General features: G+C 41.7%; 1 protein-coding gene across 1 annotated transcript in view; it reads right to left on the bottom strand.

Annotated features, from left to right (window-relative positions):
- The window catches only part of LOC6550466 (midnolin homolog), an 83476-nt gene that overhangs the window by 35522 nt on the left and 34927 nt on the right, over window positions 1–13027 (bottom strand). The window contains exon 3 of the mRNA XM_001977692.3: window positions 1211–1285. The gene's annotated coding sequence lies outside the window, so the exon portion shown is untranslated. The remainder of the gene's footprint in view (window positions 1–1210; window positions 1286–13027) is intronic.

Below are 13027 nucleotides of genomic sequence, written 5' to 3'. Positions count from 1 at the left end.
TGTGCAACTGTACACTGTGAGAAAAGGTGTCTGATTTTTACTACATGTAGCTAAGAACTATGCCAAGGTATTCCTAATGTATATTTCTTCCTATTTCATATACTGGTACTTAACTTCGATAAAAGAAGCTATATGATATGATTGGCAGAATTTAGTTATGTTTCCCTAAACTAATTCAAATTGATGCCAATAAGAAATCACTACATAATATGCGATTCATATAAGTCATTTCTCAGTCACTGAACCAGTGAATTCACTGAGGCATCTCCAACCGAAAACAGCGCTTTCCTCCCACATTTCCCATCTCGAATTCCTGACCCTTCTCCCAGCGCCAGGATGGCTGGGAGGTCTGGGCCTCCATTCATCTAGCTTGTCCTGATCAATCGCCTGGTCATTTGTTGGCTTTCGGCATGCAGGAGTCGCTCTGCCTTCGCCGGCGCACGCAATGTGTGTTTGGACTATTATGTCCGGAGCTTATTAACTGCGGGTCTCGCAAATGCAATGCAAATAAGCAAATTTGCAATCAAAAGAACGATTTTCATATTTAAGATGCAGCCAGGGGGGGAAATTGCGTGCGGCAGGGCAGGGGAAAGTCCGTCCAAATGGGCGGCTGGCTGTGAAACGGGGCGTGGCTGGAACAGAGGCATGCACTTAATTTGGCAATTGTCTCTGCACAAACACAAACGCACAAGCGTGTGTACGTGTATTGCGTATTGCATGCTTATGTTTATACATGTATACATATATCTATCGTCTCCCGCACTACCACCACTCCATTTTCACAGAACTGCCTGTGTGTGTGTGCGCCTGCCTTTGTCATTAATATTAATTTCGTGTTTAATTTATTGTAATTTACGTGCATTTGATAAATCGTGTTATTATAATCAGTTGACTGGAACCGTGAAGAAAGGACAGGCCATGGAATACACTGAATGGCACTCAAATTTACCAAGAAGGCAGTTTTCTTCATATCGAGCTTCTTATTGCTTCAATAAAACTTAAGATTGTCGAGCTTATATTGTCACTGTGCCATAGTTCAAATTTTAGTTCGATTTCGGTAAAGGGTACTGTCTGAGTCATAAAATTGACAATTTCTTTCCATGTATGAGAAAGAAGGGGGGTAAAATGAGCAGTTATCTGACTATATGGTAGGGTTTTCTACCCAAATGCCAACGACAGTTGTCTGGGCTCTATTATTCGGAGCACTTACCTCTGCACCAACTGCCCCTTCAGCAAGCGGATTCCTTTAAAGAGCAGAATTCCGTGAACAGGAGCGCTTTAAAATCTGCAATGACAAGAAAAAAATAATAGTTAATTTCAGACTTTATGCATAGCAATCGATTGTTAGGGTCTAAACTAGAACTCACAAATAAGCAGTAAACTAATTACAAATCCGTTGGGTAATAATGGGAAATAAAAGGACATAAAATAGATAATATGAGAGATATTCGATTACGGAATAATGCAATCAATGTTTTTCTTACCACCAATTTGCGGTATAAACCATAATTTAGTTTTTTGTTTCCAGACCTTTTGAAGCTTCAAACCTCTAGACAGCGCAGGCAATAACGCACAACATTCGATACCAGCCACGTAATATTTATGAGAATCGCATAGAGAGGACCAAAAACCACTTGAGTGGAATTTCGAACTGAAAGGATGGACGGGGGGATAATGTTGGGGGCAATAAACATTTTGCTCTCGTGTGCGAATGGTACGGAATGCTTGAGGACAAGTGTCGCATAATGGAATACCCCCACCACCCAATTCTTCTGTGTGGAATGCATTTTTATAACAAAATAATTATATTTATGCCACGGTCGCGAGGGCAGAATGTGCATTGGCCATTGCACAGAGCGCATTCAAGTCGAAGTAATGCCAAAAGGCGCATCGCAAACCCGATTCCGATCCCCAACCCCCCCTGGAAATCCACCCCCCAGTCCCGTCCCTTATTCCAACGCTTCTGCACATAACGGCATCCATTACACGCAACAACAAAGCCAAAATGGCGTCTGGGGCGACAATGTGTTGCACGTGTGTGTGTGCGACGCTTTGTGTCTGTATTGTCGTTGAAATTATTTTTATTATTTTACACAATTTTTATATGGAAAGCCAACCAAATGCGAGAGGGAGCAAGGCGAAAAAAATGAACTTTTACAGCCGGGTATAAATATTTAGTATATGGTTCTTGTTGCTGCATGTTTATATTGTTGTATTTAATGAGATTTTTGAACTTTTCCTCGCCATAAGCGCCTTAAGCGTTTACTCTCGCTCTGTGAAAGAAAACACTTTACAGAAGCCACAAAATGGAAAGCAAAACAAGAAGCATTCAAGAAGTTTTTCTTTTTGATGTCGCAAACGCGCGGGGAAGTGTGAAAATTGAAGCAGGGCGTTTGGTAAATTTCTTGCAAATGCAGGATATTAAAATGCTTATTTGAAAAGCAATAAATATTTTGGGTGTGAGACGTGAAACGTGCTCGTAAATTGTGCAACCGATCATATCGTTGCTCCTCATTCCCACAGCTTAATTAACATTAGTTTTATCGAACCCTCTTTATTCCACTCCGCATATCGTTATGGCATGCGTTCCACCTTTTATATCTTAATTCCAACCGAGATATGCAACTATCTCCACATCTAAATGACTTCAAATTGCATTATTACCATCCATAAATTCCAAATCGAATTCCCATAATCATGAAATCAATTTATTGTCATCACATTTAAGCCCATTAGTTTGAGACTCGATAAGATCTCCGATCCTAATCTCAAATGCATTTGTCATTCCCCAAAATCGAATCAGAGCAGATCGAAGACCAGTTTCGGTTTCGGTCTCGGTCTCCGATTTTCCCATCTTGTGTGGGTTGTTGTGCAACCCACCAGCCGGATCGCATAAAATAATAATAATGATAAAGGAAAACCGGTGGCAGAGCATCCAACTTCATTCGACTTCAACTCCAACGCATTCATTAGTTCTCATTAGGAGACAAAACATTTCGAATCGAGACTCGCATCTGAACGATAAACAAAACATTTTTCAATCGTGCGAGTGGACTGACTCTACCGGTTTACTGGCGTCTCTAATGAACCTCTGTCAATGAATAGAAAAGGAAAACTTTACATATCAAAAAAGTAGCCATGGAAATACTTATGGCATTGTCAAACCAAATATAGTATCTATCTTCGAGTTGGGTGGCCGTAGAAGTCGAGTGGAAAATATAGAATCGAATGGGCTGTGCAGAAGAGGTAAGGCTTCAATTTAATTTTGATTCAATGCCCTAATGGCAAGCAATATAATATAATTAGGTTACGAGTAATATATACCGAAACGCACAACCATTTGAATTATCGATCTAAATTCGCTTTCCAGTTTGAAGCCAAGAACAAATACACCCTCGAGCTTAGCGAGAAAGTCAAGCCAGTCAATTAAAGACCTAGAAATGCACCATTTCCCATTTAGCCTATTTATGAATTATGCAGCTGAATGGGGCGACAAGCGGGCCGAAGGAAAATACCCAAATGGGCAGGAATGTGGAAATGACATAAGCGTTTAAATATTTCAAAGGAGTGACTCCGGTTCACTCGACTCGCTGGCATGAGCGAAAAGCTCTATAAAAACAAAACGAAACCAAATATAAGACAAATGCATGCCCGTGGCGAGTTTTCAGAGGGTTGTGAGGGTTATAGGGGGTGCGGAGACTGGGGGGGGGGGATGTGGGGGCTGTGGGGGGACGCAAAGCAAACATGTGACATATGCGGCAATTAATGCCGTTAATTATTAAAGTTAACACCCAAAAGCGACATGCACAAGTCAAATAAATAAACACGCAGCAGGGAACGAAGTCAATGGCTCTTGGCCAAAGCCAAAGCCAAAGCCCTATATACCGCTCACACACACTCACTAACACACACACACATATATATATATATGCGACCGAACCCCCTCAAAAACCCATAAAATGCCAGCCCCCCGCACAAACGCCCCAACAATTAAGGACAATGCGTACTAATTTCAAACGAAAACTCCAACGTGGCCAACTGAAAGCGAAGCGGAAAAGAAAGCACGAAAAAAGCCACCAAGAAATTTAATCAAAATTACGGAAATAAACACCGACGTTTTTAATATCCTGTAATTAAGCTAGCCCAAAAATATGTGCAATCTCAGTTTTGGTATAGGAAACACATCATTAGTTGGAGTTCAGGCAGCTGATTAATATACCAAAATATTTGTTTATCTAATAGTTAATAATTGAGCTAGTTCAAGCTGAAATCCTTTTAATTAGTTTTCATTAATTCATTAATAATTATTTTTAATTAAATTACATTTACAAAAGTTGTCCAGAATAGAATTTGGTTTATTTTTTCAGCAGGATGAGGCCTAATCTCTCGCCCAAAAGTCGCGGCAATAATGGGTTTTATTTATAAACTGACACAAAGGAGTAAAAAGGGCAAAGTGAGGGGCTTAACCCATGCGTGCCGCAAGATGAAGAAAAATCCTGTTGGGGCAGGACAGTTGGCACATAAATAATTTACACACCCGGCCCTCGATTTGCCGTCCTGCTGACATAATTTCTCCCTCTTTCAGCTAACAAAAAATATATAGCAGGGTTACTCACAATTAGGGGCATGCCACTTCATTTTGGGGGGAGGGGGTGTGTGGGGTATATGGGGTGGATTTTTTTTAGAATAAGGGGGCGGATTTGGAGGGCGACCGGTTGACGAGGGCAGTGCAATGCATAAGCAAACAAAACTTTGGCAATTTTGTGCAACTTTTTGGCTTCCACATTTTGTATAGAACACATTTTTTCCTCCTTTGTGTTTTCCATTTGTCCGTGTGTGTGTGTGTCGAGGAAATTATGTTTTTGAAAACAGGAAAACCTTGGCAAGTTTTTGGGGGCAGTACAACGCAACGACGATTGGGGAGCTCGAGGAAGAGGTTATCCCATTTTAGAATAGGCTTTGCTTAGGTCAAATCAAGTTCAACTTTTTCCGAGGCTGCACAATCGAGTTGAGTTCATAACAAGTCGCCGATCGACTTAATCTTTGATTTGAATGAGTTGAGCGGCTTAGAAATGCCTCAAAAAGAGGTTATTATATTGCTTTGTTATTTACGAAAAGGAAGATAAGTTTCAAACTGTTTAACTGCTTCGAATTTTATGAGAACCTTTTAATATCCAACTGCGGGGTAATTTACTGTCAGTATTCACAAGATTAGGCAGCATTTCGAATTTTTCACACCCACTGGGTTTTCTCTCTAAAAGGCAGATTTTGTGTTGTTTTGCACCGTTTCACAGTTTATTATTTTTTATTTTTGTTGAAACGTTTGCCACTTAACGGGCACATAAAATGCCAATAAGGATCGCGGTTTTTCTTTTTTTTTTTCTTATTTTTGGATGGGAAGGAGTGAAAATGTGGAGACAATGACGATGAGCATATGATTTTCAATTTTTGCCACAAATCCCGACAAACACACACAGACTAAACTTTTTGGCCTGCCCTGCTCGCGACTAAATGGCAATAGTACACTCGGAGAAAAACTGTAGATACAGACTTAAAGCCTGCTGGCATAACTCCAAATCCGCTATACACAAAATGCCCTAAAAATATAATATCAATCTTTTTACTATAGATTGATACATTTCAAGTGGCATTTCAAGGCACACATTTTTTTCAGTGCAGCTCCAACTTCACCAGCCACGCCCCCAGCTGCCCCCTCTGTGAACCGTTAAGCGCCATTAGGCGGCTGTGCAGACATTAAAAACAGCTGCCATCGTCTCCTGTTTTCCGTTGTTATTGTAGTTGTTGTTGCCATTGCTGGTGAGGCAGTTTTTTTTTTTTTTTTGTTTTTTTGGGAGGAGTAGGAGTAGGAGGGGTCAGAGGGGCAAGCGACGGGGAGAGGCCCAGAAATTGCCTGTTTATATTCGCAGCGACAGCAAATTTTATTATTATTTTTGTTCTTGACAACGACAACGACAACGAAAACGGGCAACGGAGGAGCAGCAGGCACAACAACATAGCCAGCAAGGCAGGACACCGATTTTTGGGGGTTCCCCCAAAGGGAGAGGGGGGAGGAGTGGTTGGTGTGGCAGGAACATGTCCCGAAGCCAAATACAGGGTGTGGCCATGGGGTGTATTAGTTGGGGCAGTCGCACGACATCAAAAACTGAGGCATTTCTCCAACTTAATTTCCATTCCGAAATCAGTTGAAAACACCACACACACTTGGATATGAAAACCACTTAGGAAAACCAAACAAATTGAACTATAAATATTACATACTGGATACAGTTGTATTCTACATAAGTAACCTTCTAAATTTGTATTTATATTCACTTAAAATGCTTTACAGGATATCAGCAAGTTCATGGCTTAACTCTAGAAAAATGTGTTTCCCAACCAAAAACTATTTCCCCATTTTATTTTCCTCTTTGGTTTTCTGCAAATTTCGCATTTACATTTCGAGGGAAGCAAATCAAAATCAAAGTTATTTGCTGTTGTCCATTGAATGTGTATTGCCGCATAGACACAATTCACATCGATGACAGGGGTTCCAGTTGCCCCCACTCCTAACTCCAGTTCTTGGTCAGCATGGGTTAAAGTTGCGCCGACGCACTGTGTTTAGAAGATTTTACTTCGCTTGCATCGATTTGGTTTCTTTTCTTTTGCATTTTTTGGTCGCCGACTGCGCGCCTCCAATTAAAGAATAATTCATTTCAATTGAAGTCAATCAAAAGAAATTATTTCACGCTTAATCAATTAGAGAAGATGAGGCTCCAGGCAGGGCACAAAATGTGGAAGAGAGAAACCCCACAGCAGAGACATCCCCAAACAAAGAGGAATGTGTGCCGTACTGATTTTTCACTTGAAAAAATAGCCGAAAAAAGCGGCAAACAGAACGATTCCATACGATTCCATACGATTCCCGATCCTCATCATTATGATATATGGGCAGACAGACGGCGAAGGGGCACTGACAGTCATCACTTGAGCTTTGCTTTTAGTTTTCGGAATCCAAACAAATTGATTTCGCCGAGGGTGTTGAAATGCCGGGAAGTGCCACTTGGAGCCCCAAAGATAAGCTTATGAATTGTATGGGTTTTCATGTGGCAGCCTAAGTAGCATTTCTCTTGGTAACGAAGCCCAGACTTTGAGGATCATGTGCCATAATCAGGGCTAGATTTACGACTCCAGTCTCCAGATGGAAAGTGAATTAAACTCAAGAAGCCGCACTTGAGTAACGATTGGATAAGTGATTTAATTAGTTCGACTTGATGGAAAAGCGGAAGAGGGATATTTATAAGGGGGTTTCTCGGTATATTGTATCATAAATCAAAAACCGAATAAATAGGGGCTGAAAAGAAAGCACTTGGTATATGGGAAAATCCAAATAGACACCACTTAAATGCTTGAAATGATATACTACTAGCAAGCTTTTTAGCCGTTTCAATAACTTATGGTTAATTTCCACATTTAAGCATTATTAACATTGAATGCAAAACTAACTCATCCATTAAGAATTCTTTTCGTTGAGAAAAGAAACGAAAAACTGCTACACATGTTTCCACCTAACAATGCCATTATCTCTTATTCTGCATTCCAAATATAGCGCATGCTAAAAAATTACAAATTAGTTGGAAATGTAATGCCATTACATTTTGTTTGATTTCGCGCCGCCAGAGGGCGCCACCGCATCGCGGCACTGGCACTACGTAAACGAGTCTGCTAAAAGCAGCCGCAAGATCTTATAAAGTATTTATAGTTATATATGGATGTGGAGAGCAAGAGTGGGGATGTCGTAAACAATTTTTGCGCTTACGCAACGCCCATCCAAGTGGCGACACCAGACAGACGAGGGCGGTGTGGCAAGGGGGCGTGACTGGGGGCAGGGAGGCAAGCGTCACATTAATTTGTCATTTTGCGCGTGTGTTGACGACGGGCAAATATAGAGAGGCAAGTGCTGGAGGCGGAGGAGGAGATGCAGAGGCAAATGGCAAATAGAAGCCACATCAAGTGGCATGCCACACACACACATCCACAAACGAAAAAAATTATGTTTTCTAAAATCTCACATTTAAATGAATATAGTAACATAACTAAACACTATACGAATAGAGTAATATGTACATAATTCAAAAATATGAGCATTGTAGGGAATTGTAAATTAAGTAGAATTCCTTGCCTTAAAACTTAAAGCCTAATTTCCTATTGGTATATTTGTAATATACGTGAGATATTTTTTTCTGTGCATGCACACTTACTGAAAACTTTTGTTTCTGCTTACGCGCTGCAAAAAAGTTGCACTTTTCCCCTTTTCCATACATATATATTCTTTTCTATCTATTAAAATTCCTTTTTCGCCGACTTCTTTCACAGATTTTGACTTTCGCGAAGGGAAGACCTGAAGAAGAGGCATCCGAGGCGAAAAAAGTGTCACAAAACTTTTATGGTGGCCATGACACGTTGGCAGTTGTTGGTCCCCACCACTGGAACCCCCCACCCCTTCGGAGGAAACCCCCTTCCAGGCCCTTCGTTGCGGTGGCTGCCACTGCTACTTCATTTGCCTGTGCGCTCATTAAAAAAGTTGCGACACATACAAATGCGTACACTCGGCGAAAACGGGTAGTGAATGCGCGCGGCAGAAAAGAGAAAGGCGTGATTTGTGTTGAAAACTAACTTGTAGTTAATGATAGCGTGTAGCTCAAATTAACTGTTAATAATACTATCACAAACAATAAAGATAGCTCGTTATTTGAATACCTCGGGGTATTCCGAATACTTGGCACTTGTGAAAAATGAATTTCTCATTGTGTGCACAATATTCGCCACCTTCCTTGCCCTCCAGTTAACCAATTCTCTAGACAAAGTCAACACGTTTGCCTGCATGTCAAGTGCCAGTCAGTCTGTCGGCTGCTCCAAGCTCCTTTTCCCCATTTCCCATTCCATCCAGCACCACACCCCACAGCATTTCCCAGCCAGGTTTTCCCGCACTCCCAAAACACTTTTTGGCCAAATGAATGTCAAGAACGAGTGAAAATTTGCGCTTAAATGCAGTTGAAACAGGAGCGAAGGAAAAACTATGCACGAGGCCAGCGACCTGTCGCCATTTTTGCATATTTTTCGAGGGTGTAAACAGAAATTTGTCAGTCCTCCTGCCAACTTTGGTAGCCGCTCGCATTTTGGTCATTATACACACGAGCCGAGGCCCGTTGGAAAAAGGCTTAGGGAAGCCAGTGGAGCGTGGTCACCTGGGGAATTCCAGGGGGTGAACGCACCTGCGGTGCACAGGTGAGTCCGCTCGCCAGCTCGGATGAAAAAATGCGAAAAATAGCATAGCAGATAGCTTCATGTTGGCTGGCATACAAATTTTGATAGTATTAAAACAGAATTTTAGGGTTTACTTTAAGGGTCAGTTGGAAGAAAGTTCTCTTTGATATTTTTGTGCTGCAGGTATGCAGATTGATATACTACGTTTTATGCCTTATTTACACAACACAATACTCCAAGGCACTTGTGTTTTATGTGCTTCTTAGGGAAACTTAAAAAAATATAAAATGAGATTAACAAATTATCTAAAATGCCATTAAACTGTTAATGGAGCGGAATTTGAAAACATCTTCAGGCCAGAGGCATAAAATCTGGAAAAACGATAGGCGACGATGAATCTCTGTGCTCTTGGCTCGCTTCATCAAAAATGGGTGGCTCTATATATACGTGTATATAATATATATATATATGTATAGAAAGGCAAGCATTTGGCAGTCTGACTGCCGCCAGTGGCCCTATAAATAGTCCAGATAACACTAAACCAGGCAATCAGCTTAAGGCGAACCTCTTATCTTAATGTGTCGTCGTCGTCTCTGAAGTTCGCGAGACATTTTTGCTAATTAAGCTGTGACCAAGGGAGCCAAGGGGGCGTGGCAGCCAGCAGCTCCTCACTCCCATTAAAAATGTCGCCCAGACATTAGCATTTTTATATGGGGAATATTGAGAGAGGGAGCTGCAGCGACAACGACGAGTTTATCTGGTCAGAGTTTATGTCTGGCAGCGGTCACTACTTAGTCTGATTATTGTTATTATGGCGACGTAGTTTTCATAAATTTCCAGCAAGTTATTTTCCCATAAATTCCTGCAGGACACGCTGCCAGAGGTACAACGTCGCAAACGAGGGGCAGGATGGGCAGCCACCAGGTAAATGACGACGACAGCAAATGACAGACGGAGGTGGGAGGAGACAGGTGGTAAAGGTTGTCCTGTCAAGACCTAGACAGCTAACGAACCAAGGAAATAACAACTAAAAAGACGGTGACTATGGCAAATCTCTTGGCAGGACAGCAACAACCAGTAACCAGAGATGGGAGCCAACAGGGTATTTCTCGCAAAGGTACTGGGTATCACAACGAGGTACAATGTCACCATATTGCTTACTAAAATTTCACGAACTGCATTTGGTTGTACGGGAAGTTTTGCCCTATTTTTCCGTTATGTACCTAACTTTGTGTTCCGAGGATGGTATATTTTCATTGTACCTAAGGTACATGCGCAAACAATTTGTGTTGATTTCATATTACCTCGTACTTACAATACATCATTAGAGCAAGTTTATTACTAAACTTCTAGCTCCTACACATGAGTCGTTTTTTTTCTGTAGAAGCGAATGGATGTATACCCTTTCTACGCCATAACAAGTACAACAAAAATGGTACCTTTCTCATCTCTGGGAATAACCAACAAACGATGCAATGTCGGGACATGTGCAATGTGCAATGTCCTTTGGGTATACAATTTAAATTGGCATTCCACATGACAATATGTGTGGCAAAGTGAACGAGCCAACAGACAGGTGGCTAGCAGGTACCAGGTTCTTAGCCGCAGGAGAAATACGGGAAAAATGCGGGGCGAAAAATGAATTCGAAAGATGGAAAATAAGGAGAAAAAAAGGAAAATAAGACAAATAAGCATTGCGCATCGCGCAATCAGAGTTGATAATTTCCTTGCCGGTAAAGAGCGTTCAATTATCGCTTAAATGCAACCGGCAACCAGTAAACAATGAATTAGTAATGAGTTGCCCGCAACGCGGATTTGTTGGAAAATCGGTTGTCCGTTGCCTTTCGGCGCTGGCTTTTTCAAGTTTTTGCTGAAATTAGTTTTCCCATTTCGCTTTAAACTTTTATGAATTGTGCTGCAGCAGGCAGAAGTAAGAGTTAAGGCATTATGGGGGAAATTCAATTACGTTAAAGCGATTATGTTCAAGAATTTAATATTGAACTATTGAGTTGGCGTTGATAAAGCGCTATGCAGGATGTCCTTTAAAATAATGATATTAATAACACATTAAACACTCAATTTTGCGCAATCAATTTATAAGAAGCAAAAGGCATTTCGCAGGCCAAAGCTCTTTATAATATTAATTATGAAAGGAAAATCACCTGCATGGCACAAAATCAATTGTGGAGCAATCAAAGGATTTAAATACATTTGCTGAACACATAACTAACGCTTTTAATTGCAATTTGAAGAATATTTCCATAACGTTAGCTTGGTAAAATGCAAATTTCCCATAGCGTCAAATTCTTGGAACACTTAATAAAACACTTCAATAAAATTATTATACATATTTCGCCGTCACGCAACTTTTAGCATTCGGCCGAGCCATTAAAACTGGTTCGGGCACCAGGGCTCCTGCAGAAGTCCAGTCATCATCAATTCCATCATCTCTGATCTCTGGGGCATTTTAATGCATTCCCCAGCGCGCTGATTATTATGAAATGTTGTCGCTGTTGTCATTATTATTGCTGAAATCATCGGACCACTTCTCCGTCTCCGACTTTTTCTGGTTTTCTGGGCTGTTCTCCTTATCGCGGTTGCATCGTCATCGGATGTCTTGCAGTTCCCATCGTCGCCGGGTAAACAAAGCACTGGGAACTCTGGCCCGCAACGCTTCGATGGCGTTTTGTAGCCTGTTCCGCTGTCTGAGCCGACTCCTTTTTCCCCGGATCCCGATGCCCTGTACAGATACCCTGTCCCTATCCCTACCCCTGAACATCGCATCCCTTTTTCCTGCCCTTCGTCTGGGTCGACTATCAATTTTAGCACCTTTTGCTGGCATTCGACGCTTCGCGCTGCTTTTCGCTTCTTATCTGGGTGTTGTAGCTACACAAATGCTTCCACCTTGGACGAGTCCATCAAGATCCCACCATAAACGTCACCTTGGGCTTTAACATACCCTTAGTTTGCACAAATGAATAAGCGAGTACACTGAAATAACTTTCTCTGCGCCTTTCGCAAGCTCTAGCTAAGAACTAATTCGTTATGTATCTTTTGCACTTTAATCGAGTGAGAAGACAGTTCAGTGGTATTAGGTATACATTTGTATACTTGAATTGATTTATTCCAGTTGGTAAACTGCTCTTCGATCACAATCTCGCGATCTCTCTGCCATCCTAGTTATTTCTGCTGCGTTGGCCAATTTATACGAGACGATCCACTGATCACTTTATAAGTAAGTATATCATCATTTAAACATGCTCCGCAGATGGCGATGCCATTGGACAGTGGACAGTGGGTAAGAATGGGTGATGCGACTTTGTCTTTGTCATCTCGGCTCGGACATGTCTCGTTTTTACCGTTTTTGGTGTCTGGGGAATGCCAAAAATGTTGTATGGATCTCTCCGAGAATGAGCCTCCGAAATGGAGAAGGGTGCTGGAGGGTGTGTGCCAGTGGCCAGAGCCGAGGCACCGAGAGCCTGAGAGCGTTTTGTACAGATTTGTTGGCCGGGAAATGAGCGGGTGATGGGGATTACGGGGCTGCCATCTCGTTCTGGTCATTTATATTGTGGAGCTTCTTTCAATCCACCCCCCCGCAGATCCGACCAAACCCCCAGTTCCAGCTCCAGCTCCAGCTCCATGTGCATGTGTCAAGTGGACTTGTTTAATAATTTATGATGAGGCCAAAAACGTAGATCGTGCGTTGCGCATTGCCGGCCATTAATCATGGCCAAGAAGGCACAAGGCAAAAGGCATGGCCAGT

Source organism: Drosophila erecta, unplaced genomic scaffold (assembly GCF_003286155.1).
Source record: "Drosophila erecta strain 14021-0224.00,06,07 unplaced genomic scaffold, DereRS2 tig00000126-arrow-pilon, whole genome shotgun sequence".
Taxonomy (NCBI): domain Eukaryota; kingdom Metazoa; phylum Arthropoda; class Insecta; order Diptera; family Drosophilidae; genus Drosophila; species Drosophila erecta.
The sequence above is the reverse complement of the archived record's forward strand: the minus strand, read 5'-3'. Positions and strand labels throughout refer to the sequence as shown.